This window comes from Corythoichthys intestinalis, chromosome 7 (genome assembly GCF_030265065.1).
Source record: "Corythoichthys intestinalis isolate RoL2023-P3 chromosome 7, ASM3026506v1, whole genome shotgun sequence".
Lineage (NCBI taxonomy): Eukaryota > Metazoa > Chordata > Actinopteri > Syngnathiformes > Syngnathidae > Corythoichthys > Corythoichthys intestinalis.
The window spans coordinates 39,201,860-39,226,290 of NC_080401.1; the positions used below are offsets into that span (position 1 = coordinate 39,201,860).

The 24,431-nt window shown below is 38.7% G+C and overlaps 1 long non-coding RNA gene across 2 annotated transcripts in view; it reads left to right on the forward strand.

Moving 5' to 3' along the window:
* The window catches only part of LOC130918850 (uncharacterized), a 96,285-nt gene that overhangs the window by 30,016 nt on the left and 41,838 nt on the right, over positions 1-24,431 (forward strand). For both annotated transcript variants that reach the window (XR_009063845.1, XR_009063844.1), the window contains exon 3: positions 16,470-17,428. This is a non-coding gene — a long non-coding RNA (uncharacterized LOC130918850). The remainder of the gene's footprint in view (positions 1-16,469; positions 17,429-24,431) is intronic.

Below are 24,431 nucleotides of genomic sequence, written 5' to 3' on the forward strand. Positions count from 1 at the left end.
CAATTGATGTTGTCAAATAAAATGTATTGTTTTTTTAAATCAAATAATATTAAGCCAACCAATTTCTTTTTCATTGTATTATTCTCTAATTGAAAAGTACATGAAAATGACTCATCAATAAAATAAATGAATAAATTATTATTATTATTAATATTTTTAGTTGAATAACTTACATATGTAAAATGTATTTTTTTAAAATTACAATTAAAAAGTAATTATCTGTATGTTAAAATTTCATATCAATAAAATGAATGATGTCCAAGTTGTTCCTTTTCTTTCATTGTCAGCTTTAAATCTCCGCTTCCCTTTCTTGCCTCGTGTGCCTCGCTCGCTGTCCCACGGTGCGGAGTGGCGATTGTGCAGCAGGAGACAATGACTCACAAAACACAATTAGCCACGAGAAGATGCATTGTGGCAATTAGACCGCACAAAGGCAGGGGAAGGTGTGGCTTTGTAGCACACTGCTTTGTGGATTTGCCTTCACTGGTGTTAAGAGGGCCTTTGCAAAGTGGAGTGGTCGCAGAGACAATGGTGCACAGGATGCACAACACGTGTTCGGCCGTTTTTAGCTCTTTTTATGAACAGAACACAATGACGAGGACGCTCTCTATTAAATGTGCTTTCTTTGTGCACAAATGAACGAGCTACAAGTTAACAGTCCCTGTGGCATTGTGTGGGATTCGAGTGAACTTCAGTTTGTGGCCGTGGTGTCCGTCCTTTCGTCACGCTAATAAGAAGAGAGCACTTGAGAGAGAAAGCAGATCTCAACCAAGGCCAAATTGGAAAAGTTGTGCAGGAAAATACAGTATCTAGTGGATACACAACTTCGTCTTGATATTAAGCTTTTATAGGGCACTCGTTTAATTCATTGGCTGCCACTGACGTAGCTAGACGTCCAATCCCTTTTGACTGTCAGCCCTCTTGTCAAAAGGGATTGGACATCTAGGTCGATGGCACTGGCAGTTTAAATGAATTGGCTGTGTATTGTTGTCAATAGCATGCAATGAGCAATCAGAAAAGAAAAAAAAGATGGGGGGTCTGATTGTTATCTGGGGCCATGACCTAAGTGTATATTTTGTTTTTATTATATTAATTTTATTTCCATTCAGGTATGACAAATAAGCTATATTTATATTATGTCATTTGTCTTCATCTCATGTAAAATGATGACAAAAAATGTACATGTACCTACAACGGCTGGGTGATTTAAAGCTCGAAAGTTTGAAAAAAAAAAAAAAAAAAAGGGGTAATTTTGGTAAAATTTTGGTAATTTTGGCCTCGATTTTGGTAATCAGCAGTGTCATATTTAATCGACTTTTTGCATACATTGATGCAAACTGACTAGTTTGGCAGATTTTGAACAGCCCCTCAAAAACAGTCTAATGTTGTTGGTTTTCAAATGCTTTATTCCACTCCAAGTGAGACAAACTGCTAAGCTAATCACACAAAATTAAACACTGAAACACAAAAATACCAAATATCATTTTTTTATGCGTCCACTAATATACAATGGTATTGTAGAAAAACTTGTAGTAAAAAAACAACAACATAAAAGCCAATACAAAACAATTGTAAAAAGAATCAACATCAGACGATTTATTTTAAAAAAAAGAAAAATATTAACAAAATACATCATGATCCTTTTTTTTTAGCAGATCACACAGCCCTAACATAGGCCTTTATAGTATTTTTAAGATAAAGCAAACAAACAAACAAACAAACAAACAAACAAACAAACAAAATTTTAGACTCATACTTTCAGTCGGATTGTTACCTGTTGAGATATTTGAAATCATGATGTTTTTTTCACCCTAACAGATAAATGGACTACATAACCAAAATAACGTCTGAATCGAATGCTTCATATATCCTTGAACTTGTCTACTGTCAACTAGCTTGTAGATCTTATTTACAATAGGCTGTATATGTGACTTCTTTAACCTTGATAAATGAAGTTATAGGGTGGGAGGAGAAAAAGTTGCATGGAGGCAAAATAGAGAGAAAGAGAGTAAGAGATACAGAGAGAGTGTCACCAACTCCCCCCTGCTGGCTCGCTCTCAGGATCAATAACATTCGGGGAGCTGCTGAGCACTCCTGTCTAGAGAGAGGATGTAGAGGGGGAGGACCTGAGGGGGAGGTAAAGCAAAAGCCTCCCCGCTGCCACGTTGTCATGTTATTTTCGCAAAAGTATTCAAACGCTGGATGTAAAATCACCAAACTTCCCACCAGGAGCAAATCTAGGACGTGAACTTTAGAGGTGTTTCAGGTAGTAGGCTTTGGAAGCGTAAAGTAAAGCAAATCTAAAATGAATTTGAGAATTTAACTATTCCTTCTGTCTGTGTGTATCTTACTTGCCAATGGAGCCTACAGTTGCTTGTTTACTTTCAAATTTATCCTGTTAGCAGACCATCTAATTCTAATTCTTGAACGAATATAAGAGATTAAGCGTGGTTGGAATTGGTCATGTGTGTAGTATGGCGTGAATGAGGTAATACAAAGGCAGTCTTGGGTGCCAAATAAGCGTTGCCATACCTCACTTATGAATTTTATGTTGAAATGACACATGACAAGCTATACTATGATTTAATCTGTCAAGTACAGGATCAGAATTCAGGTGTGGTAAAGGAGGGAGACATGGAAAACAAGCTGGATAGGGGCTCTCTAGGGACGGATTTGGGCACCCCTGATCTCATCCAAGGGCGTAGGTTTGGTCTCAATATTCGTAGGGACGATATACAGTAACAGCATAACCTGCATAACCACTTTTTGCTGGAGACAGGACATTTATAAAACCAAACAGATTGGGTCAACGGGGGTCAGGGTTACATTTCTCACAAATATGAATTTAATTAATTGATAGGCTGAATGATCAATGCAAAATAAATCTGAATTGACTTATGCTAACTTTCGCCACTGCAAATTTATAACGTCTTAATCTGATATTTTTTCTTGAATCTAGTCGAATAATTTTCTCCATCTTGTTTTGAGTTTTAAAGAAAAGATAGTCATTTTTCACCTAAATCCAGAAGAATTGGCTTTCAAATAATGTTTTGAACAATATCTATTCTTGAATTAAGAACATTTCTGACAAACAAGCTTTTTGGTAACACTTTATAATAACTATCTATTATAACTATTTAATAGATCATTAGTTAAGTGTTAATAAATGATTTATTGTTGATTTGTGAGGTGTTTGTTACGCAATTATAATGATAAACTGATGGTTAATGAGTATAGACTTGTATGCCGTATGTCAATGATTTATACCTAAACCTTATAAATTAGTAATATACCACTAACAAGTGTTTAGCAGCTTACTAACTGATGACTTATTAAGTATCAGTTCATAGTTTATTTATGTTATTGGGACGTTATTTTTAAGTTGTAACTCCTCCTTATTTCTCAATTGTTAATGAATGAAGAATAAGTCCTAGTTTATAATAACATCCCAATAACACACATAAGCTTATAAGTATACTTAACATATTAACTCACACTTTACAGATTAGTTGTTAATAGTTTGCTAACCATCTACTAGAACAGCAAATAGGTTAAACAAGTTCAAGGTAAAGAAATTTCATATAATATGTAAAATATCAAATTTTTGTACCTCAAGATTGTTCCACCCATAGGCCTTTCTGTGTGCTGTACTTACCAAACACCAAAGATGAAATGTTGAACATTTTATATAATGCATAGAAACACACACACTGAGCCATCACGTGGCAGAACAACAAAATACTAGTACAAACCTATGAGTTTGTGACACTTTTTGTGCTAAACACAGTATAAACTTATGAGGGGCATTTAACATCCATACATCACAGCAAATTGTTAACAAACACTTAACAAGTCAAATATGAATCATTTATTAACAGTTTAGTAATGATGCATTAACTAGTTGTAACAGATAGTTATTATGAAGTGTTACCGCTTTAAAAAAAAATTTTTTTTAAGATGAAATATACCAACTTTTTGCTTAAAATAAGTCTGTTAAACTCATTTTCAGCTAGCTATTTTTCTTATTTCAAGAAATTCTAAGTGGGTAAAATTTGCTTCAAGCACTGGCAGATCATTTCACTTAATTCTAGTAGATTTACACCGAAACCAACGGAATGTAACTAGTTTCAAGGAGGTGTGTTTGGGCTTCTTCTTTGGGCTGCTTTAACACCACATAAATAAAATAAAAATGAAAATTGAGGAAAACCAGGTTCACCACACATATTTCTCACAATTTAATTAACGCTAACAGTAGAAAACAATACACAACAATACAAGGAGGATATTTTTCTCAAAGCAGCTTCCTACTCAAGTTCGGGAAATTCACACAGATTAACTCATTCACTCCCAGCCATTTTTACCGGCGCAAGGCCCTTCGCTCCTGGCCGTTTTACTGGATTTTGACTGATTTTGCATGGCCCACAGAAAATTCTGTTCTATTACTATATAAACCCACCAAAACAAAGACTCTCTTCTTTCAGCAGAAAAGAAGTTAGTTCATATCCTTTTCCATTCTTTAGAAATCAGCATTAGAAAATAGCTTAGTTTGAGCAGTTTTCCAATTTCTGATGAAAAAATTGAGAAATTGAGCTTTTTGTGAAAGCATACATTTCAAACATAACTTTGACTTTAACACAGCTATTTTTTGCTTTAGTTACATCCCAAACATCTGAATAATGTTTTCCTATTACAAAATAAGAAACAACAAGACAAATAGAGCTTTTGATAGCAAAGTAGAAATTTATTTACACATAACTGACTGGCCGCGACAGCCAGTTAAACTTTTCCCTCATTTTTTTGAGTCTCTGCGGGCTCTCTGCTCGCGACCAGCACGGACTCAAAGGCATTGTCCGCTGCACTAGTGGTCCCGGTCGTTCTGCTCGGTCGTCCAATGCCTGGCATCCCGGGCGTCCTACCGGTTTTTCTGCTCCGTCGTCAGCATCCAGACCTGGCATCCATTTGGTCATCTTCTGCCGGCGCCCCAGCCGTGTGGCTTGGCCGTTCGTTGCCGTTGAATCGGGTTGCGGGTCTTACCAAATGCGCTACTGCCCTCCAGTGGCCAGTTTTATTGCTTTAAAATGGATTTTCAGCTTTGTGCTTTGGAGCTAAATTGAGTCAGAACCCAGAGATGTCTTTTTTGAAATAAATAAATAAATAAATAAATAAATAAAAAGACGTATAAATACGTCTTTGGGACACTGAAACAATTAAAAATAGAACGTATTTATACGTTTTTGGGAGCAAATGGGCTAATGTCATGCTAACTCCGATGCAGGTCGAACTTTCGTAGCAAAATTTGTGGTGTTTTCCCCACCTCCACAATATTGACATGTTTTTGCATTACTTACAGTGGCTGCTGCTAGCGGGAAAAAATTCTGATATTCCTCGTCTTCGAAAGGGGCGGAGAATGCGGCATGTTTTATTTGTGTCAGGACTTTGACTGTGTGTGTGTCTGTGGGGAGGGGGGGGGGGGGGTCAAGTCACCAGCCAATCAAACTCGTGTTTGAGGAAAAAAATGGACTGGCACATTCAGCAAGTGAAAAGGGGTGAATATAAGTCTAAACATAATAGGAGTACTGTAATTCACTTAATTATGATAGGGTCAATTCTTTCTTTACAACACATGGGAAGACAATCTAAATACACTATATAACGCAACTCATTACATAATGCAAACAAGGTTGCTTAAAAGTTGGTGGGGACAATTTAAGCATCCTTAAAAGTTGCTAGTTTTTGTCCCTACCATCCCTATGCAAACCAACACCCTTGGTCTAATCTATCACGTCATTGCTTTCACGTTTAAATATGAATGTTCTTCGTCATATTTCTCTTACCTTAGCTGTAGTCGATCTACCATCACAAACATTTGGTGTGCTTATACCTATCTTTTAGCCATCAAATTTACAGCACCTCACCATTTTCTCTTCATCCTATCCCCCTAGTTCCGATGAAGCTCGATTTAAAAATGTATAAAAGAGATTCATTGCTGCCATCTGTCTATAGTTCATCATTTCAGAATTTCACAGTTTATTTCTTGTGGTTGTACTGGCCAAGACGCTCCACCCCCATCCTGATAAAACAGTAGTTAACAGAGAATCGTCTCATTGGCTCGCCACTTGGCACTTTTGTTTGACGGCATTATCCTTTTCCAAACAAAGAGAAATAGATTAGCTGAAAAACAAAAGATTCCCATCTCTATCTGCGAATGACTGGTGACTATTTCATGCGCAGGTACACTTTTGCTCGAGTCACTTCGGATAGAATCTATCTCACTCATGACCAATACAAGAACAAGTAGTACACATCTGCTTGTGTGTTTACACCCCAGCAAAGAGTCTCGATATGTCCAACTAGGCACTCTCACCTGCCTGCTGGGACATTGTCCTTTCACTGAGATTATGCTCTGTCAATACAAACACACACACCCCTCGTACAAATGGGATTTGGTGTGCTGAATCTGTGCCGCTGCCAAATCCCTCTTGTGAAGTGTTGCAGAATCATCTCTGTTATAGCGCTAACTGTCCCCTAAATATCCTCAGTAAAAGTCCAGTCTAATAGGATTATCTGATGCATTCTGTCATTGGATTTGTATAGTTTTGCAGTGTATTATTAGGGACCAAAAGGGAGTTTTGTACTCAGGACACCTGAGATTTTGAGCTCCCTCTGGCTGACTCTAATCCATCACCCCCTCCTCAGGGTCCCATGCATCCATTCCTCACCCTCTTTCTACTTTCTCCTGTCCTTAATTGAGTTAGTCATCAGTTGACTGCCTCAATCACTGTTTGAGAGAAGGTCGGCACTCCCTTCCCAGGAGGGGAGATCATTGTCTACCCTGGTTGACTAGTGTAATCCCTGCTATCCCACCTCACCAGGGAAAAGGGGCAATACCCTCACTGGTTTGAGACATCTATGCAGGGCAAGCCCCGGAGGAAGTCCATGCCTTTAAAGTACAAGGTTTTTGTGGGAGTAGACTTGTTGTGGTGCAATCGGCTTGTTGGGCATACCAGAATTGTTTGTACTTAAAGGGATCGACAGATAAAAAGATTTGTAGTTCTTAAAAGATAAACATTATGACTTAAAATAATTTGATATTGAAACCCCTCTTGATGATTTAATATTTATACAATTTGTAAAAATAGTTTAACTTGTAGGTAGCCATTGTCGTTGACGTCACGGGGCTTTCAGAGTAGAGGTGTGACAAATGATCGAAATGGTTATACATTCACTGCTTCAGACCTATTTGAAGGGCAGAGTGTTAAATCTGACAAGCACAGGTTCATTTTTTGTCATGTTTTTCCGAGTTTGGTCAAAAAGTATCATAGTCAAAAGCCATAGAAATTATGAGCTACAGCGGTGCATGACTTGACTACACTCGTAAATCAAACATCTCAACATCTATCCCTAGTTGAAATACATGGAAAAACATTCATTTTTTTCCAGTTGCGCAAAAAAAAAAAAAAAAACCACAAGCAAAGCGTTTCTTGAAAGTAAAACACTAGCCACTAGTAGTGTGACAAAATATCTAAATGGTACACGGCATGTGCTTTGGTCAGATGAGACCAAGATTGAGCTTTTTGGCAACAAACACTCTAAGTGGGTCTGGCGTGCCACGAAAGATGCGCATGCCGAAAAGCACCTCATACCCACTGTGAAGTATGGGGGGTGGGTCAGTGATGCTGTGGGGCTGTTTCGCTTCCAAAGGGGAACTTTGTTAGGGTGCATGGCATCATGAATGCTTTGAAATACCAGGACATTTTAAATCAAAATCTGTTGCCCTCTGCCCAAAAGCTGAAGATGGGTCGTCACTGGGTCTTTCAGCAAGACAATGACCCTAAACATATGGCCAAATCTACACAGAAATGATTCACCAGACACAAAATCAAGCTCCTCCCATGGCCATCTCAGTCCCCAGACCTTGTTTTGTTGGCGAAAGGGGGTTGTACAAAGTATTAACACCAGGGGTGCTAATAATTGTGACACACATTATTTGATGTCAAATAATTTTTTCTTTGTGGGATTTTTTCCCCACTGAATGAATGCACTTGTATTGAAGGCTGGATTTTTCTCTTTTTTACCATTAAGGTATTATTTGAATTTAAAGAAAAATTATTAGAAGCTAAAAACCACATTTTAACCAGGGGTGCCACTAATTATGGAGGGCACTGTATTGAAAGAGCATTTTGTGTGCTCCAGCTTTTATTTAGTTACTTCCGGTCTCCAGTCATGTGAATTTGCATATTAAGCTAAATATTTAGTTCCAACCGTTTCCAGATTTAGCATTTAGGATATAGGATATAAATTTAAGATTTAAATTAAATATTTAGTTCTGGATTTAAAAATTCAGGTACAAAACTTCTTATTTAAAAATGAATATTTAAGTTGCTAAATATTGTTGTAAATGTGCAAAAAAAAAGTCACTCAAAAAATTTACACCACGTTTTAAACACTGTGTGGCGCTAAATGTGAGAAAATGTTGTTGTAATTTTCAGCATGTGCTGCTTTACAAACGGCGCCCATTACCCATAGTATTACTCATGAAGTGAGTTATTGGGCTCGTCCAGGACTTATCACAACCGAAGTGAAAATCATACAATTAGACCTAAAAGACAAACTTTTGGGTCCTGTCCGTAAGAAGAAACTGCTATCACATCTAAACTTGGCTGGTGATAAGATTCTAGATAAGCCTCTCGCGATATGCAATAAGTCAAATTATCGCACGGTAAATAAAAATGAGGGCGGTAACTTTCCAGGCTACGATTTATCCGTGCGTGCTTGCATACATTTCTGCGTGCGCGTGTTTGCGTGTGCTGCGTGCACTCGGCAAACGTGCGTGTTGATTGCATATGAGACTCCAGTAGCTCTCACAGATGTTGATTGGCCATCAACACACCGTAGAATTCGACTTCAGACAATTAAAATAAGGAAACACATCTATGTTAAACATGGTAAAACGTTAGCATTGCTATGTTGAGGCTAATGGAAAAAAGACAATGTTCTTATCACTTTAGCCCACGATAAAACATTGGCAGTCTTCTCCACAATGCAAAATTGCAGTTAAAAGGTGACACTTTAAACATGAAAACTCGCTGAATTACAGCATTTGCAAATGATACGAACAAAAGAAAAACATCTATTACTGACACCACATGCATGACGAAAAGTGAAGTGCACCTCTTTTTTGTTCTTTTCTTACTGAGTATAAAGCTTACCGTTAGTGGCTTAGCAAGTGTACTTCCGGTGAACATTTCAAAACAAAAGCACATCATGTTCAGATTTCTGGAGGCAATCCCACATACTTCAGATTCTGCACTAAGAATAGATTTTAAAATGACACCCATTATGAAAAATCTGATTGGCAATGACAACATGAGATGATAAATTATAATAATTTGGCTTCAAATTTGCTAAAATGCAAACTTTGCAGGACAAAATGAGAGTCATTTTGGATCAAATTAACACTTTTAATGGGCTCAAACATACATAATGGCTCATTATGCATTTTGTGTGTGTGTGTTTTAAAAAAAAAATATTTATCATTTTTAATATGGATTCTTTTATCTAATAATGACAATTTATTGCATTTGGATAGGTGATTCATTAGGATGTATTGTCACTATACTGGTCCTTCTCAAAAAAGTTGGATAGATATAGTTAAGAAAGATAAAGGTAGAAAGATGAAGTTCATTATTTTCTTTAATGTACTGATAAACATTAGACTTTCATATATTTTAGATTCATTACACACATCTGAAGAAGTTCAAGCCTTTTATTGTTTTAATATTGATGATTTCGGCAAAAGAGTCAAGAAAAACCAAATATCCCTATCTCAAAAAATTAGCATATCATGAAAAGGTACTCTAAAGAAGCTACTATCCTAATCATCTGACTCAACGAATTAACTCAAAACCCCTGTGAAAGATTCCTGAGGCTTTTAAAAACTCCCAGCCTGGTTCATTACTCAAATCCGCAATCATGGGCAAGACTGCTGACCTTACTGCTGTCCAGAATGCCGTCATTGACACCCTCAAGCAAGAGGCTAAGACACAGAAAGAAATTTCTGAGCGAATAGGCTGTTCCCAGAGTGCTGTGTCAAGACTTAAAAAAAAAAAAATCAACAAAAAAAAATCAACACTTTTTTTGTATTGGAAGGATGAAATATGCTATTTTTTGAGATAGGGATTTTTAATTTTTCTTGACTTTTTTGCCAAACTCATCAATATTAAAACAATAAAAGGCTTGAACTACTTCAGTTGTGTGTAATGAATCTAAAATATATGAAAGTCTAATGTTTATCAGTACATTACAGAAAATATTGAACTATACCACGATATGCACATTTTTTGAGAAGGACGAGTATTTGGGGCTGATTTTTTTTTTTTTTTTTTTTTTAATGGCAATAATATTGCATATACATTTATGAGACAATATGTCGCCAACTAAAATTTGTTATTATATCAGGCCTAATTCTAGGTTCAAGATTGTGAGTAACTGGACCAACAATCCAACACCACAGGTATTGTTCCTCCTTGAAGATTCTTGTGTCATCCCCTTGTAATGTCCAACCGTGTACAGTATAAGCTGCCGTCTATCCACCTTCGTCCTTCAGGCTCATTGGTTTTGTGGAATGATTTTCGCCGTAGTTACGAGAGGTCCGATTTGAAGAACAGCCCACATTAAAAAAGGCTGTAGTAGTGGTCTAGGCTTATGGCTCTTGAAGTGTAGTGTTGGGTCTGGAGAATTGTCTGATTCAATTATTCAACCTGAACAAGAAACTTTGATTGTCAATTGGATTATTGGAGGTATGATTCTCTCTTTGGGTGTGAAATAGGACTATGGACAGATTTATGGATGATCCCTTAAATTGTAAGGAGTCTGCAGTGGCAGACTTGGGGAAATTTATGTGAACTAAAAAACAAACAAACAAACAAACAAACAAACAAACAAACAAACAAACAAAAAAACACAACCATGAGTGGTTTTACCAAATATTTTTTCTGTTCTAAATGCTTCACTTTTGGCCAAAAATCCAACTAAGTTCTCATATAAACAGATTTCCAAGTTGTACATGTCCAACTACTAACAAACACAAATTCGCCATTTGCCTTTCACCTCTCAAACCTCCATCCATCCATCCATCCTGCCGCACAGCCACAATGCGTCGACTGTGTCCCGCGGCGGCCACAATGCAGCCCTGAACTAACAATATCACCAAGGCCTGCCTGGAAGCCGCCCAGCTTCATTGTGCTCGGTCAGAGGGGAGTTAACACCCATGTCTGAGCCCAATGAATAGAATTATTGTGTCTGAGACACGCAGCGCACCCCCTCGTCCCACATCCGTGCCCCCTCGAACCTCGCCGCTAAGACCCCTTACCTTTAGACTTGCCTCTCGTACTTGGCCAATCTTGTAACTTCCACCACAAACCTTTACTTCTGTGACCCAATGGAAGCTTGTTTATTTTTCTGTTTTGTTTAAAAGTAGAGAAAGCGCTCAAAAAAACGTTCGGTTGCTGTGGCGTGCTAAGGTAAGGAGGGGGGTGAATTTGGCCATGGCTCTTTCTCACACAATGGAAGCATGAATCCTTTAAGAAATACGCCCCCCTCGCCACCACCGCCGCCAAACTGCTATTATCATAAGAAGAGAGTTTGCCGGAGCCGTTTGAAGGATTCGAGATGACACAAAAGCTGCGATGTGATTCTCTGACAATGTTTCTTTGGAGCGGCACTGGTGCAGCCATAACATTTCCATTCCTTCACACGCTCTTTGGCGTCAACATTTAGAATGGGTCGCTCCATTTGATCCTTTGGCAACTTTACGAATGCTCTCATAGATTTCCAATTATGAAGCGATTCAGGATTGATCAGTTTTTAGAACCGTATTTTTCGGACTATAAGTCGCACCTGAGTATAAGTCGCACCAGCCATAAAATGGCTAACGAAGGGGGAAAAAAACATATATAAGTCGCACTGGAGTATAAGTCGCATTTCAGGGGGAAATTTACTTGATAAAATCCAACACATAGAACAGATATGTCATCTTGAAAGGAAATTTAAAATAAAAATACAATAGAGAACAACACGCTGAATAAGTGTACAGTATGATAATGTTTGCCTGGTACACCAGACTCACCGCTGTTCCAGCTATTGAGTCTGGCCACCATTCACGCGGATACAATTTCCAGGGCGGAGCAAGCCACAGCAAACAGACAGCGGAGTGGACCAATCAGCGACGGGCAGATGTGATGTTAGTAAAATGGCGAGGGCAGGACGAGGGACTTGCGCGCAAAAGTAAACATACGAAGAGCGCGGAGTTTATTCGACATGGCTAGCGCGAGACAGACTGTTGTCAATGACTCGTGTCGATGTGTTTTTGGTAATTTAAAACTTATTTTACCGTGGATTGGAACATATTCTCGGCTCTCCCGTTCACCATCTGTGTTGTTGAAGAGACGACTTTCGACGCGCAAAAGTGACGTTACTCGTGAAGAACACGTCACGCAAATAAACGAATCTGATTTGTCGATTGATTTTGTACCTGCTCGAAAGGCCGTTAATGGGATGGTTCCCAGACTATTTCTCTCAGTGTTTGAAAAATACAGGGAGAATAGTCTGGCAGAGCCAGGCATTGATAATGTGACATGATGTATAAACAACGAAATGCAAACGTGGCTGGTATGTTAACGTAACATACCTATTAAGAGTTATTCGGATAACTATAGCATAAAGAACATGCTAACAAGTTTACCAAACCATCAGTGTCACTCCAAAACACCAAAATAACATGTGAAATGTGTTAAAAATTTCACACATAAGTCGCTCCAGAGTATAAGTCACACCCCCAGCCAAACTATAAAAAAAACTGCGACTTATCGTCGGCAAAATACAGTAATATGATGAAAACATTTTGGAAAATTGAAGTACTGAACAAAAGATTCTGACAACTTGGCCTGCTATGACCAACAAATCAGTAAATTGAAAAATGTTGACAATGTTACAAGCCCTGAGAGGTAATTCAAAATTAATAATATGAAAGAAACATACAGTAGTATCATGAAAATAGTAGTAATGATTCCGAATAACTTTGACAGAATAGATCAGCATGTATACTAAAATCATATTGGACAGACTGGGAGTTGGTCGGGGGGTTGTAATCAACGTACATGTATTGGAAGCGGTGCGAGCAAGCAAAATAGCACAAACTAAAAGGGATACACTTGTAAGGTAAAACCAAACAGACAAAAAACAATACTGGCAGTTGTGATTGCTTGTATATTATGATTAAAAACTCGAAAAACCTTAATTTTCTAATTATTTTATACTGTGATGGAATCAGTCTTAATAGTGGAGATGTCACTGCTGTTTTTTTCTTGTCCTTCTCCTCCTCAATCATTTAGTCATATCAGCAGTTGAGCTGACTTTGGAGTTATTGAAAAACCAATCAGAATAAAGGTGCTATGAAATACCATGGGAAGTGACTTTAAAATCATTGCAGACCATGGTTTGGACACAAATCCGGCCCAAAAAAGTGACAGAAAAAACTTAAATGAAATTATATCGTTATTAGTCTTCGTGACTCTTCGTTTCTCAGCTGCACTGGGCCTGCCCGATTAAAAAATATCCAAACAGAAGATGATGTCACACCCAGAATGACCTGCAGATTTTTGCAGTCTGCTAGCATGCTATCCATAGGCTTTCTAATTCCTTGTTGCCATGTTCCGCCATTCTGTCAACATTAGAGTTGCCAACAGTCCAGGATTGTGCGAGACATCCTGGAATAAAGGAAGTTCTGGTTGGTACCAATGACAACATGTGCTAGCTAGAGGAAGCGTTACAAAGCTAGGCATGAGCATCAATTCTGGTTGTGACATCACAACCACAAATGCTAGTGCATTGTTTTGGGGGGAATAACGATGAAATGGTTAAAAATAGCCATATTTGAGTGCCAAATTCGTTTCATACATGTAAACTTACATCAGTGCAGTCATTTTCATTTTTTGATATGGTTAAAATAAAAAAAATAGCAACTTTAAGTGCTCTGCGTATAGAAAGTTAGGAAAACCTTACTCCCTTCTATTCTGCATGAGCGCAGTGGCAGTTTAAGCAAGACCGGGCTAATGGCTTTGCAGGCAGTGCATTGTAAAAGAAAAAAAAATTCAGTGATCCCTTGTTTTTTGCAGTTAATGGGGACCAGAGCCCGCTGTAATAAGTGAAAAACCGCGAAGTAGTGCTCCCCCTCGCAATTTTCTATTTTTTTGGTGTTCAATTTATTTATTCATATTTAGCATTGGAAAGAGATGAGACATGCTTTTTCTCCCTCCCCAAAGTATAATAAAAACAAACTTTTGTCATATCATATCATATGTATTTTAATAAATGGTTTTCAAGCACTTCAAATGTAATGATTATGATGAGTTTTAAACATGTTACTGTCCCCAACAAATTATTTTTAAATAATAATAAAGTAGAAAAATGTTTGTCTTGATCAGAGGTTGCGCTAGACTTTTTCGTTGTCTGTCATTTTGACTGACAGGGTCATAAAAATGCGGTCATAATCTATTTTTACCCGTCACTTAAATTTTTAAAATGATGATAATGACATTGTGGTGACCCTTTGTTTGGCATAATTCACCTTCCGTACTTGTGTGTCCATCTGGCCGAGCGCGTTACCGGTGTAGGTTCAAGCGCCTACACCGGCTACGACAGTCACGTGACAGAGACACTTAAGAGCTGCGCGCGGTCCCCTCACTATCCACTCGCTCTCGCTATATGATTGGCCGAAGAGTCGAAATGCTCTCCCGTGAAATGCCTGTTTAAAAATGTTCCCGTTGTTACTTCTTGCGTTCGCTTATAAGTGCCCATTTAAAAAGGAAAAGCGATGGATGATACTACACACAGAGCGTATTATTAACAAATGTTAAAGTTGTATAATTATATAGCGAGAATAAGAAACGTCACTGAGGCCCCAGTAGGTAGGTAGCCTACCATATGTAGCATATGGAACAATGAAATTAACAGTTCACCTGCTGTGGCCTGAATGTAGTCTCACACTTTCCTCCTGGTGCGCATGGACTTGAATTGCGTGCCCACTTGTGCAGTCCCTGTTTTTTCACCTCTTTTATCAACACCATCGTCGTTTTGGGGCTTTTTGAAGAAACTTAGGACACTCAGTTGCCTTGACATTTTTTCAGAGTAAGGCCAACGACGTCATGCATCAAGAGAGACAATAGCTAATTAATATGCTCACTCGCCACCCTGTGGTCTGGGGTGTGAATTGCAACCGGTCAAAATGACGGATGGACTTCAGTTTTTTCCGTCACCGTTTTAAAAAATCGGTCAACGACGGAAAATATTCGGTTAACGCGACCCCTGGTCTTGATTAAATGCTTCATTGAGTGAGTCCACTCAAATCCGCTCAAACTGCTCACTTACGCACAATGAGTTGCCACAGCAACTGTTTAACAACTAAAACATTGCTTGACACATGCGGCGCTTTGAAACTTCTGCTTCTAAGCGTCTCTGGCAAAATCAAACCTTAACGTCCATCAATCATCGTTAACTTTAAAAAGCACCGGAAATACGACGATAGCACCAACATATTCATAGTTAGTGTAGGCGTTCAATTTATTTCTTTCTTGTTGTTGTTTGTGTTTCTTCTATTTGTCTTTCATTTTCTTCTGTTCCCCCATAACCCCTTCCTGTTCGGTGGTTTTTCTTAATAAACGAGGTATGATCACAATGGGAGTATGTCATACTCCAATGTGAAACATTAAAACTGTTCAGACAAAACAGGACACTTAGAGTTCCATTCTCCATGTCAAACAGCTGAACAGAACAGGTTTTTATTTATTTATTTTTATTATTGGAAAAAGAAATCCACGATGGACTGAGGGCACGAAGTTTGAAGCGCGAAGTAGCGAGGGATCACTGTATTCTTCAGAATTTTTCTGTGAAAAAAACAGTCAACTGTAAAACAATGTAAAAACGGGAGCTATTGTACATCTGAAACTGTAAATTTTAGTGTCAAATGTTTTGACCAAGGGTTTAGATTTTTGACAATGTGTGAGCATTTTGTTTTTTACAAGTAGAGGTTCAAGAACCTTTTAAACACTAGAACCATATAACATATGATCGAGGTCTAACAGATATGTTGTAATATCTATTTTAACGCAAATTTAACATTTATTTATTTATTTATCTTTAAGCATTTAGTTTTTTTGTAGGTCACTGCTTGTGTTCATGTTTTGGCCCTTCTAGCAGGCCTTATTGGCCCTGATGACTCACCACTGGTATCTAAAAATTGAGAGCATGTTAAATGTCAGACCTCCAATCCCGGTGGTCTTTGCCCGATAAGGTGAACCGGTTCACGCCGACAGCCGGGAGACAATGCCAGAATATTCACCCCTGAACTCATGCTCAACTCCAGCAAAACTTACTATTAACCGTTTTTTTTTTCCTGTGTTTGTGTGCTGCAGAGAGATGAGGCAGAAGATGAAAAAGAAGAAGAGGAGGATCAGGAGAGTGGGTGGAAGGATAGATGGATGGAAGGATTTGCAGGAAGCGGCTGAACCCAGAGCAGGTGAACACAGCTGTGGATCTCCGTGACGAGCCTGGCTCGCTGCTTTCCTCGCGCGGCCCCCCCGGCGCTTGCGTTCAGGGGTCCCGTCGAGCCGACAGGGGCCAGGCAGAGTGGGCAGGCGAGGGCCGGCCCGATGCAGGTGAGGCGGGCAAGCCGAGGCGCCCGTCGCCGCCGGCTAGGAGCCTCCACGCGGTCGAATCAATACTAAGGCTAGCAGAGGTTGGCCAGAACTGCCTGCGGGCCCTTAAGAGCCTTGGGACCCTCCACCAGTACCCACCTCCATCTTTATTTTCCAGCTTCCTCCACCAGTCCCAGACCACGGCCCTTACCCTTGCACCCACCCCACACACGGAGTTTTTGCAGCTTGACAAACATCTTGCCACTGAGATGCTGGGCGCAAGGGCGGTAAAAGAAAAAGCAAAGACGTGGGAAAAATCTGAGTTTCTTCTCGGTTCCATAGGGATTCCTGGAGTTGGGGGAGGGGAGGATGAACAGGACGCTCCATCCAAGCCCAATATACCTTCATCTCATGGGCTCGGATGAAAGGACAACTTCTTCTCCAATCTGATATATTTTTTTATTGCTTTATATTTCCTGAGCCGCACTAAGAGCAGCAGCCTTCAGAGGATATGGAAGTGCAGTATTGATCTAGAAGGTGGGACGGAGGAAAGATGAGGGCTTTCACGGCTTCCTCTCTCTGTGGAAGCAGAAGTCAACTACTCCCTACTTATGAATGGCTGCTAATGAGTAATAAGACCTACACCTTTTTTTTTTTTTTTTTTAACCTGCAAGAAAATGCGAGGAGAGGTTAAAGCATCAGTCCTGAAGAGAGCTCAAACCTGAGACTACTTTTTGGTGAGTGCCTTAAAAGTTTGGCTACCACTGACGGCAATAGACGTCCAATCTATTTTGACAGGGAGTACCAGTCAAAATGAAGTGGACGTCTATTGCAGTTAATGAATGTTTTTAATATACATTGTAGGGGTGTGCCATCTTAGGCACCCCATAATTCGATTCAATTACGATTCATGGTGCTACAGTTCGATTATTGAACGATGATCGCGGTATTGACGACAATCACGATTATCACGATTATCTATACATCATACATTTATTAATAAATCAGCCAAAGTAATTTATCTCCATTATATATTTAAATGTCCTAATGATTCAACAGGAACAATGGAAACATCTCCATACAACAAAAAGATGCCCTTAAGCTGCTTTTTTTAAATTTATTTTTTATATTTTTACAAGAAAGTGCAAAAACATGAACCATTTTAATGGCAGTACTTATTTCTCAAAATGCCTATACAACACAAAGCTGACCTTGAGATGCTCTTTTCACAAGAAGGTGAAAAAGCATTAGCTGTTTCAAAGGCAGTACTTATTTCTCTCAACAATACAATAACATTTACACAGGTGGAATGCATTACACATTTTCCGGAAACAAACAAGGTGTCTTTAGAAATCAGACTTCTTTTAACCATATACTTTTTTCCCCACAGATTTCTGTACTATTTCGCATGTTTGTAGTGTTACCGCTATACTTAATCATGGTTTTACACATTCTGCATATGGAGTAACTTTTGTACACCAACAAACAACTCACAAATGGACGTGAAAATACACGTTAGCGAATTCGCTAAGTAGCTTAGTGCTCGGCACTAACTGTTAACATTTCAAAAACAACAACAATAAAGGCTAAACAGTACAAGAGGGTTCGTGTACTCACCTCTTATAGACGCACACCGGACTTAGCTACTCATAACACAACACATGACTTGAAACTACTGCTGGACAACTGAAAGACATGGAGTAACGAAATATCTCTTTTCCCCTCTTGCTCTAAAAAATAACTTGCGCACAGAAGAGGGCCCCAAGCGCGACCGCCGGGTACTTGCCTATCTCATACACAAATTTACTTTTGGATTTTTTGAACAGGAGTAAGTCTCTCGCCCAGTAACTTCGCTGCATCCATCATAACATTGTGCGTGTGTCCGTTAAAGGTGTCCGGGCGGCAGACGTGTCTTAAATTTCGTTCCGCTACTAGCGGCTGTCATAAAGTTTTTAAACATTTATGAATTGTAATCGAATCGTCTCGTGTCGAATCTCGATGCATCTAATAATAGATTTTTTGGCACAACGCTAATACATTGTCTCTTACTAACTACTACAACACATACTCTGTGAATCCTATACATACTCCTGAGCTGGCAGTGAATGAGTTAACATCACATTTAAATTATTACATGACGAGTAGCTCTTGCGTCATTTTGCTGACACTGATGCAAGGTTATTTTAAGCTATAATTAAAAAAAAAAAAAAAAAAAGTCTGTTTACTATGATAAATAAAAACAATATAATTGTCACTGATAACATCAAGTTTTTTATAAATTATCTTTTTAACTGCTTAGCTTTAGGCATGTGCCGGTATGGTATTCTGACGGTAACTTTTTGCAATTGCAGCTCTACAATGTGTTACTTTGAGATATCTGGGTTAAAAAAAAACAAACAAAAAAAAACCTTTTCCATTTAACAGGATTTTTTTTTCAAAACATATTAGAAAATCGGAACATAAGTATAATGTTAAGTTAAAATGAATTTTAAAAATATGTATGTATTCTAAATAAAATTAAAATAAATGCAGTCCTTGAGGTGAGCCTAAACCCACCACTACAGCTCAATATTATCACCACCAGAACAAAAATAATTGAATTATTTTCCATAAAAAGCACATGTGTATGACTCGTATCATGTTTACATTATACACACACTCTCTTTCTCAACACAGACAGTTGCCAGAGAGAAGAAAACACCACATTTTACCACCGTTAGACACACTAAACACGCTGGAGTTAACTCTCATAGCTGGTGGGAAACATTCATGACAGTGTTTACTAACCTTTAATTTTGAATAAAAGCGAAATCATATTGGAGGTATTGCCTCCTCGGCAGCCACCCTCTGCAAAAATGTTTTACATGTCGTTTGGCCCTCCTCTAAACTGTGGCCATCTGTAACTTTTCTATAGCCGAAGTATTCCCATAGCAGCGAATTCGTTTTCTTCGAGTTTCACCTCCTCCAGCCATCGGGTAGCACAGCCGACTCACTTACACTGAGCAACAACCTGTGGGGGGAGGGTTAAGCCTTACAGCTGCAACCGAGGGATTTCTCCATGCATTTTTGGGACATAAAACATAGTTAATACCTTAGGGACGGTTATATGAGGGAAAATTTTCGCCGTTTTGAAACCTTGACGTTTTCATTTCACGGAATACCTTGAAACTAGTAATCGGCAGATATATACTTAGGACATACAGTAGTATAACGGATTTTTTGTTATGTTGGGTCTTTGCAAACAAAAGGTTATATTCCACACCCTTTCTCCAATCCAAAGTTTTTTCCATCCCTACCTCAGATTGTTGACTCATGGATTTGCTAGTTGACAAAAGTTTTAACCTTGGCGCCAGTCTGCACATTTAGACTGTTGTTACTGTGTGATAAATTCATAATGAGCATCTAAATGCAAGAGTCGCTCCTCTCAAAGAATCCCTGTAATCACACTGTCATTTTTGCTGTTATTGCATGTGCTAGGAAATGTATTATAGTGCCTGCCAATCTCCTGGCATAGGCTAAGACTGGCGCCTTCTTTTTCTTTTCTTACCACCTCCTCCTGGCAGCGGCGGCGCTTACAAAATGGCCGATCGCTATCTGCCAGCTGCCTCGCTCGGCCAAGATGGCGCTTGGGCGCTCTCCGCGAGTGCCCGCTGTTTACCATCTGCCCTACCATCGTTAACGGCTATGCAAATACGCTATAATTGCATTTGCATGTTCTCCACCCGTGCACCTTCACCCCCACTTTTATTGTCTGTAAATAAAAGCGTTTAAATAAAAGCCGAATAAGCTGATTGAATAAGCGGCGGGGGCAATTAGCGAGTGAATGTCGCCCGCGTGGCTAGCGTCTTTGCATTTTAAGCTCACCTCATTACCTATGCTAATGCCCTTTTTTTTCTGCCTCCGGATCGGAGCGTCCGTTTGCGTCCGCCATTTTTTGGAGACGCCGCCGTTGTTGCCGCATTGTGCCATATGTGACATCTGTGCCGGGCTTCATGCCTCCGCTGACAGGCACACTGTAAAGGAAAGAAGCGGCTAATACATAATGACCTCATTAGCATGCTTGCCACTCCCTGCTATAGGCCCTTGTGCGCCGCTGTGCCGTGGGACCCGGCGGTGTACGCCCTTCTCACAGCACTCAGCATGCAACATTGTGTTAACACCCCCCCCACCCCCAAAAGCACCCTCATACACACACTCATACACGCACAATGCGGTGCTTTATTACGCCTTGTCAAAGCGCGGGGGGATCAGGGCTATCCATGCACAAGCAGCGGGTTGCATGCTGCTGCGTCGCCGCCAAAGAGTCCCAAAAACGCGCCGGTTCACCCCCTCGTTCGGTGCTTTTTGTGCCCGTGTTCATGTTTGTCTACATCATTGGCGAACTCAGTTATTTGTGGCCGTTTTCACGTCAAGGCTAATTAGTAGATGTAGGGGTCGGCAGCTAAGTTTGGCTCAAGGCCAAAATACCTTCCTCGCTATTCAATCGTGGGTGAAAATGATATTTTAATCAAGCAAACCTTGTTTTTCTGACTTTTTTATTTACCTGATCGTGTATAAAAACGTTAAAGGGCTTTGTAATTTTATGTAAATGAATTTGCTACAGGCTATTACTGTTTTACTGCTGCGACTCCTCACGGTGTCGTGAAACAGTAACCTGGTGATAATGAGGCTGCTGTCCTTAATCACTAACTCACTGTCTTTTAATAAATCTAATAATTGCCATTTAAAATCATAATTTCTCTGAGCCTAATTCCTGTATACGTTATATTCTTATCCATTTAGTCATCAGGCGGGCCAGATACAGTATAATTAGCAGCTAGTTGCCTACTATTGTTAAAGGGACACTCTCTCATTTTAGTCTTGTCAAATGTATTTGTATACAATTTTACTAAACCTGCAGAGTTAAAGATATAAATCTATAACCAATCTTAACCCTTGTTGTTAATTCTGCTTTAAAAAAAGGAATTACCGTATTTTTCGGACTATAAGTTGCACTTGAGTATAAGTTGCACCAGCCATAAAATGCCCAACGAAGAGGAAAAAACATATATAAGTCACACTGGAGTATAAGTCACATTTTTGGGGGAAAATTTACTTGATAAAATCCAACACATAGAACAGATATGTCATCTTGAAAGGCAATTAAAAATAATACAATAGAGAACAATATGCTGAATAAGTGTACAGTATGATAATGTTACATGATGCATGAACAATGAATTGCAAACGTGGCCGGTTTCTTATCGTAACATAGGTACTGTATTAAGAGTAAGTAAAGCTTAAAGAAGATGCTAACAAGTTTACCAAACCATCAGTGTCACTCCAAAACACCAAAATAACATGTGAAATGATATAATAATGTGTTAATAATTTCACACATAAGTTGCTCCTGAGTATAAGTCGCACCAAATTATGAAAAAAACTGCGACTAAAAGTAATTGAGTTAGTAACGCAGTTAACTCATTGCAAGAATATTTTGTTACTCAGAAAAATAACTGATGTTACTTTTCCTGCTCTACATGTAATTACATGTTACATTTTTTAACATCTTTCTTATCAACATTCGATAACATTTTTCACATCAAATATGTTTATGGCGGAAAACACTCCGGTGACTTGAAGTTCCGCTCTGAGATCCCCAATTTAGCCAACTTTCAAAATTGTCCGATATGCATGTGTGATACATCACTGGAAAGCCTAAAATCTCAATTTTCTGGGGGAAGAAAAAAATTTGAATTTTGGAGGGCATTTTCTTTTTTTTTTTTTTTTTGTAAAAAAGAATGGTTTTTAAACAGCAAAACCCTAACTAAAGGCGAGAGCACGCGAGAGCAGAATTGAAGACACCAGAATTTTAACGAGATATTATGGCGTACCTACCTCTTTTCGATCCAAAACCCGAGTGTGAAGACACAGCTGTGAATGGCCACAGCCGGATTTTTCCGGAATTTTAAGGGTGAAACATGGTAATATAACAAGGGTTGCGATGCAGAAATCGCAGACATCAAGGAGTGGTCAAGATCTTCATTTTCATATATTTACCCTTTTAAACGTCTTTTTCTATTTTTCTTTGTTTGGATCGATTATTTATCATCTAAAATATTGGAGGAAATGCGACAGTAACGAAAAAAATACAATTAAGCGATAGTTATGAGGTAGATATCCGTGACTTTTTTACAGACACCAATTTATTCATTGTGACGTCATTTGTTTAAAAGTTTAAAATATGTGAGTGGATAATTTTTTAGTCTTTATTTGTTAAGCTAAATAGTAGACATCAATTAATGATTCTAAGCTAAAAATGACAGACATTCTGAATAATAAATACCGGTATAATTATTTACCTTAGTTTTATGGCTGGGTTGAAACAAAAGCGGTTGCGCGACGTCTGTAAACAGGGGTTTCCAGGGTAAAACGGACAAATTAAAAATAGCTCGGGGGCTTCATGTGCCATGAATCTGCTATGGCAGCATATAGACATATTGTTCTATCAAACACAACATTTGTTTTGGCTTAAAATACAGCAGTTTCTTTTATAGAGGAGTGCAAGAGCAGAAACTACTTTTTCATTCTTATCTGTGTTTTCCGCCTTATATTAACTGACTGAATTACATTTTTCATACCCCCCAAAAAACAACAGGTGTAACGTCACTTTTAACATTTTTAAATTCTAGCTGTATAAGACTTTCAAGCAACTTTCAAATGCCGTGAGAAAAACCCTTTTAGTTTTTTGCACTTGTGTGTATCGTCACTCAAAATCCTGCCTTTGCTCTAGTTGTTTTGATAAAAAAAACTTCACTCAAGGTTCATCGATACGTCATTCAAGAAAAGTTTAGGGCATATTTGTTCTATTATACTGTAGCATCTACAACGACAACACCAACTTGGTAATGCATGCTCAACAGGAAAACAATACATTTTTTTCAATTAATTGTACCCACCTGGACGCCACGAACTGTATGCGAAAAAAAGAGTTGCCCGAGAGTTTAGGATGACGCTCTCCATGCTAAATGCTAATGGGACCGCGAATGCTATGATGGCATCGTGTTTCCTTCCCGCTCTGCTACCTCAAAGGCAGCTGTGACTAAATCAGACAACAAGGGGTTAATTCAACCAAATCGTAGTAACGTGCGTCTTTACATCCTCAGTCACGGTAACGGCGTTGCAAAGAATGGAAAAGTAATTAATTAGATTATTCACTACTGAAAAAAAATAACGCTGTTAGTAACGCTGTTATACTCTAATACCGTTATTAACAACGCTGATCTTAACCCGAGTGAAAAAAAAATCTTTTAAAGACCTATTAAATTTACACTCAAATTTTGACTGTAGTTGTTGCCAGAAACCTTAAAATGTGTATAGTCAAATTAATAACAAACTACCATAAATAAATTTCAACTGCTGTTTTACAGTAAATGACTGTAAAAAGTATGAATGTGTAACCTGTCTGATGGGGATATCACTGTGCTCCATTTATCATTGCCCTCACCGCAAGTTTGAATCCGGATTGTCACTGTGGCAGTTGAGCGTGCTGACTACTGAGCCAATAGTCCAGTATAGTGTCAGCTTCTTGCACACGCTTTTAAATTATTATGGAGTAAACTTTTCCTAATCTCTATTTAAAGCCATTGCTTTAACCTCTCTTCATTAGCTCGGTAGTCAGCATGCTTGACTGCCATGATGACAGTTTGGGTTTCAAAATGAAATAAGAAGTTCACTAATGTGAACTTTAAGACTGGTTAC